Source organism: Colobus angolensis, unplaced genomic scaffold (assembly GCF_000951035.1).
Source record: "Colobus angolensis palliatus isolate OR3802 unplaced genomic scaffold, Cang.pa_1.0 Scaffold213, whole genome shotgun sequence".
Taxonomy (NCBI): domain Eukaryota; kingdom Metazoa; phylum Chordata; class Mammalia; order Primates; family Cercopithecidae; genus Colobus; species Colobus angolensis.
In genome coordinates this window covers 3,638,097-3,644,236 of record NW_012115300.1, presented here as the reverse complement: position 1 = coordinate 3,644,236, position 6,140 = coordinate 3,638,097, and positions in this window count along the sequence as shown.

Below are 6,140 nucleotides of genomic sequence, written 5' to 3'. Positions count from 1 at the left end.
AAAAAAAAAAAAAAAAAAATGAAAACCTACTACTATCAAGTATAACTTGTCTGCATACCTTCAGAATTGTAGAAGCCACATTGGGGTTCAAAGCATAAATTCAAGAACATTTATTAGCTGTGGAATCCTGGGCAAGTAATTATGAAGGCATTAGTTCCTTCATTTGTTAAAAAAATATATATATTTTCATCTGTATAACAGTAACTACCCTGTATGGTTTAGTGAGGTGCTAAGTAAACTATTGTGCATGAATCATTAAGAACAGTATTTGAAATTCAATGAATGGCAGATATAATGAGTATTAAGTTATCTGGACACAATAAACTCTGGTCCTAGAGACAGGTAGCATCTGTCACCTTCTTGCTTTGCGTTATGTAGGGAAAAGAAGAAGCCAGCATTGCCTCTCCTCTGACCTGCTCGAAAACTACCCTAAGTCACTGCAGCACAAAACTAGCTGTATCTCTGTACCGGAAGAAAAAAAAAAAAAAAAGAAAGAAAAGTCTTCAGTGGTTACTATTGACAACCCCATCAGAGGTCACATGAGTGGCCTACATGACTTTATAGTTCTTACTGCTAACCAGGAGATTGAATGGATTGACTAGCTCCTGGTTTCAAGTCTGGGAAGAACCCATTACATACATCAATGATCTAGTAGGAGTCATTGATGGGAGGAGTCATTCTTGGTAGGAATCCCCCACCAACTCCAGACGGGCTGGACTTCATGACCGCATTCAACATTATCTACCTGTCATGGGATGAGGCCCAGGTACTTTTCTAATTCAGAGCCCACTGTGACACAGAAAGGGAAAGGTAGGGAACAGGGACAAATCTTTGTTTTTAGATGCAAATATACTTGATAAAACTATAGAAAAAAAGCAAAGAAATAATTTTTAAAAAAGACAGTGCATTATGGGGCCAGGAGTAGTGGCTCATGCCTGTAGTCACAGCACTTTGGGAGGCCAAAGTGGGCGGATCACTTGAGGTCAGGAGTTCGAGACCAGCCTGGACAACATAGTGAAATCCCGTGTCTACGAAAAATAAAAAAATGAGTCAGGCATAGTGATGCATGCCTGTAATCCCAGCTACTCAGGAGGCTGAGGCAGGAGAATTGCTTGAACCTGGGAGGCAGAGGTTGCAGTGAGCCAAGATCATGCCACTGTACTCCACCCTGGGTGACAGAGTGAGACTTCATCTCGAAGGAAGGAAGGAAGGAAGGAGAGGAGAGGAAAGGAGGGAGGGAGGGAAGGAGGGAAGGAAGGAAGGAAATCATGGGCTCTGAGGCACTCATTCTCTTGATATACGGGTTTATATTTAACTATTTGTTCAACTGTACTGATATGTTACATTCTCTTTTTTTATGTATATATTTCACAATTGAGCTGAAAATACACCACATCACTAATACTCTTCATTACACAAAGGATTATATTATTATAAGGAAAAGCTGGGGTATCAATAACTCAGAGTCTCTCAAAAGAATTAGACTTCAAATGTGAGAAAGTTTTAAGTAATATTTTAACCTATGTATTCTGCTTATATTTTTCTTTTTGTATATGCCCAGGACTGATAAATAATAAAAATTAGTATTTAAATCCATACAAATTACTTCATTTATTTACTTATTTTTTTTCTTTTTAGTGACAGAGACTTGCTCCATTGACCAGGTTGGAGTGCATTGGCATGATCATAAGTCACTGCAGCCTCAAATTCCTGGCCTCAAGTGATCTCAGCCTCAGCATCCCGAGTAGCTGAGATTACAGGAGTGTGCCACCGTGTCCAGCTGATTTTTGTTTTTTTGTTTTTTGATCCTGCTATTTTGCCCAGGCTGGTCTTGAACTCCTGGCCTCAAGTGATTCTCCCACCTCGGCCTCCCAAGTGGTGGGGTTACAGAGAGGCATGAGCTACTGAGTTTGGCCAAATTTCAGTAAATATATAATAAAAATTCTAGGTCATAATAAAAAGGAAAGAAAGTTTCTTATGTATGTTGGTGTTGGCTCCCTTGACCATCACCCTAATACTGATCCAGTTAGCCTTATATAGCCAAGATCACTGCCTCCAGCTGGCCTTAAAGCTAACCGATCCAGTTAGCCTTATATAGCCAAGATCACTGCCTCCAGCTTGCCTTAAGGGTCATTCTACATTCTCTCCTAATAGACTCTTGACCAGAGAATCTCTGCTATCCCTCTTTTTTTGTGGAAGTTGGCCACAGTTGTCTCTGAGGCTTGGAGGCACTACTTCCTCTCATGAAGCTGAAGTTTCAGGGAGCAGCAGTCACAAATACCCTTTGACCAGAAATTCCACCTCAACCAGCAGATGGAATACAAATTATTCATAAGTGAATGTGTAGAAAATTAATTAACCCCGAATATATTTAGTATGTAAGTATTATATTTGACATTCATAATATATTTAAAAATTAATCGTAGGATACATTTCTAAAAATCTTGCAGAAAAAACACTCCTAGATGATTTTTATGATTGCAATAGAATGCTATCATAAGCATAACCTCTTCACACACAGTGGCATTGAAAGAATTGCTGACATTCATTTAGCTCTTCATTTACTTAAAACAAAGAATAATTAACATATTCTAATCACTGCAAAAACCTGTTCACTGACCCAAGATAATTTAAAAGCTTTCTTACCTTCCTAATTTTAGCAAATTCCTTTAGGGGTTATTTTTTAATCCCTCCAACAATTTCTAGGTAGTTGGATGAATGAACAAATGAATCACTGTGTCAATCAACAACTTTTATTTATGGCTCCTATAGAAGAACAATATCCTCATGGAGCAAATCAAACTGACAACTGACTATGTGAGACATTAAATGAGACAGCGTACCTGAAAGCACCTTAAAATAATGTTTGGAATATCATAACAATTTAAGTGAAGTTATTAGAATTTCTATTTAAATGCAGCGCACCTCTCGGTTTCTTTTTGTAACATATGTAAAAGTATGGAAATTATAAAGAAATAAAATTCAGAATAAAAATTCTTGCCATTAAATAACACTCCAAAAAAATCTATTTTATGAATAAGTCCAACAGTTCTTAGAACTAATTATTATTTTAATAGATTTTCCTAGGTTTGTTTTCTGCACTTTTTTTTACATAGGTGAGCTCTTACTGTATATATGACATAAAGCCTTTATGACTTTATATCATAAAGTATACTTTCCTCATAAGCACTAAAGGGTATTTGAAACATAATTTTATGGCTCCCTAATACATTTTGTACTTCTTAATTTACAATTTGCCTATTGTCAAACAACAGTATTATTCAAGGTTTTGGGTTTTTGTTTTTTTTTAAGTATTATAACCAAAGCTATATTAAACATTTGGATGTTAATCTTTGCATTTATTATTTCTTAATATTGATCTACAGGAGTGTTATTTAAGGATGAAACTGTGCAGTGAGCATCTGTTGATTTTTCCTGACTCGCTTCCATTTCCCCTTCTTTTGGTGGTAACATCTTACTTTGGAGAATCACACTGTATCCCAAGGAGCTTGGATAAAGCTGACTCCGTCCCTGCCTTCAAGGCTTGTGCAGGACCCCAGGGTGGGCAATCCGGTCATTCTACCCTCCTGGCTGCAGTGACTGGTTTGGGACTGAATATGAGACCTAACTCAGGCAACGAGGCTCACTCTTGGGCTTTTTAGGGTTGGCTATCTGATGTCAGCCTGTGAAAGGAAAATAAATCTTGGGACCCTGAAATCACTAAGCCAAGGGAAAAGTCAAGCTGGGAACCACAATCAGGCAAAGCTGCTTCCCATTTTAATTCCTAAATAAGATAACTACAAAGATAAAGGAGCTACATACCTCCCTCACAATTTGCCCACAAGGAAATTTCTCGGGACTTCAAAATATTTACCCTGAATCAGTTGTGTTGAATTTCACTCCACTCCAACCCCCGCATCCCCCACCACATATCTTCACAGGTGCAGGACAGAAAATCCTCCCTCTGCTCACCTGAGACAAATGCATATCTGATGGCCTCCTCTGCCCTATTGTTTATGTAAAAATACAGACTCACTGAGCCAGAATAAATTGTGTATTCAGTAAAAGGCTCATCAAAGACTCAAAAGAATGCAACCTTTTGTCTCTTATCTACCTATGACCTGGCAGTCTCCCTCACCACCACCTTGGGAACATGACCCTCAGGACCGCCTTAACCTTGGCAAAATTAACTTTCTACATTGGTTGAGAGCTGTCTCCGATATTTTGGGTTCACCAGCCCAACTTTCCAGCAATCACTGAGAGAGCTTGCCTTGGTATGACGCTAACACAGAGGAGAGGTGGAAACTAGAGATGAAAAGGGGCAGATTCGACGGGGCGCGGTGGCTCACGCCTGTAATCCCAGCACTTTAGGAGGCCGAGGTGGGCGGATCACGAGGTCAGCAGATCGAGACTGTCCTGGCTAACAAGGTGAAACTCCGTCTCCACTAAAAATACAAAAAATTAGCCGGGCGCGGTGGCGGGCACCTGTAGTCCCAGCTACTCGGGAGGCTGAGGCAGGAGAATCGCTTGAACCTGAGAGCTGGAGGTTGTGGTGAGCTGAGATCGTGCCATTGCACTCCAGAGCCTAGACCACAGGAGTGAAATTCCGTCTTAAAAAAATAAAAAATAAAAATAAATTTAAAAATCCCTTCCTTTCTGAAGAGAGTCACTATAAAAATATGACTCCAAGGTTTCTAAAATGAGTGGCTAAGGGGCAACAAAACTAGTAAGTGAGACAGCAAATACTGGAAGATGAAAGTTGAGAGAGAAGTGTTTGAATTGGCTAAAATAATTTCACAGCTTCTTCCCATCCATACAGATATAAGAGTTCTTCCCTTGTGAGGGGCTTTGCTTCTTGAGCCTGATCACCCCATCTTGTCAGAGATCATCTCTACTTCCTTCCTTTTGATCCAGTTTCCATTCTTTTCTCCCCACTCATAAAGTTTCAAGCTGCTGCTTCTTTTATCACTCTGCCTGGTGTTAAGATTCTGGTTGCCCTTTGTTCATACTTTTATGCCCTTTGTTCATACGTTTATGGACTGTGCCTAACTCCATTCATTGCATGCATACCTTTGAATTGTGGAATCCCAGAACAATAGGAGCCCTGGATTCCCCAGCCACCAGGAAGAGAATATCTTTACTTATCTTCTAGGTCTTCAGGAGATCTCAGATCTCTAGAATAGTGGTTTTCAATCAGTGGCAATTTTGCTCCCCTGGGAACATTTAGCAATGCCTAGAAATGTTTTTGATGGTCACAGCTGGGGCAGGAAGGAGGGTGCTACTGATATCTAGTTGGGAAAGGCCAGGGATGTTGCTAAACACATTAAAATGCACAAGACAGCCCCTAAGAACAAGGGATTATTTGGTCTAAAAAGCCAATAGTGCTGAAGTTGAGAAACCTGGCTCAGTCAGGCACTGCAGTTCATACCTACAATCTCAGAACTTTGGGAGGCCAAGGTGGAAGTATTGCTTAAGCCTAGGAGTTCAAGACCAGCATGGGCAACATAGGGAAACCCTGTCTATGAAAAATTTTAAAAGTAGCTGGGTGAGGTGGCACAGGCCTGTGGTCCTAGCTACTCAGGAGGCTAAGGTAGGAGGATCATTTGATCCCAGGATGTGGAGGCTGCAGTAAGCTGTCATCATGCCACTACATTTCAGCTTGGGCAACAGAGTGAGATCCTGTCTCAAAAAACAAAAACAGAAAAAGAGAAACTTGGCTATGGAACACTAAGCAAGTTAGGTTTTTTTCACTTCAAGTCCCTACAAACTGGCACTTGCCCTCACTAGGGTTGCAAACTCCTCTCTTCCAGATAACAAGAAGACGTCTGCTTTCATTAACAGAGTTCACAGGGTTCACGCTCAATCTACTTCCAGCTGCCAAAGAAGATCATGAAGTAACCAAGGAGTTCCTTAGCCTGGTCGTATTGCTCTTCTCCACAGTCTGATCCCTCCCTCTATTGGTAAGCATTGCAAATGCAGCTTAAAGGACAGAATTCCCCAATCCCTACTGTAAGTATGTAGAGGGTGGCATGGGGATTGGAGTACTGTATTCAATAGGCTATCTTCTATCTCCTCAGCTTCCAAGAACAAAAATCTGTTGGAGACACAATAGAACTTTTTTTTTCTTTTTTTTTTTTTTT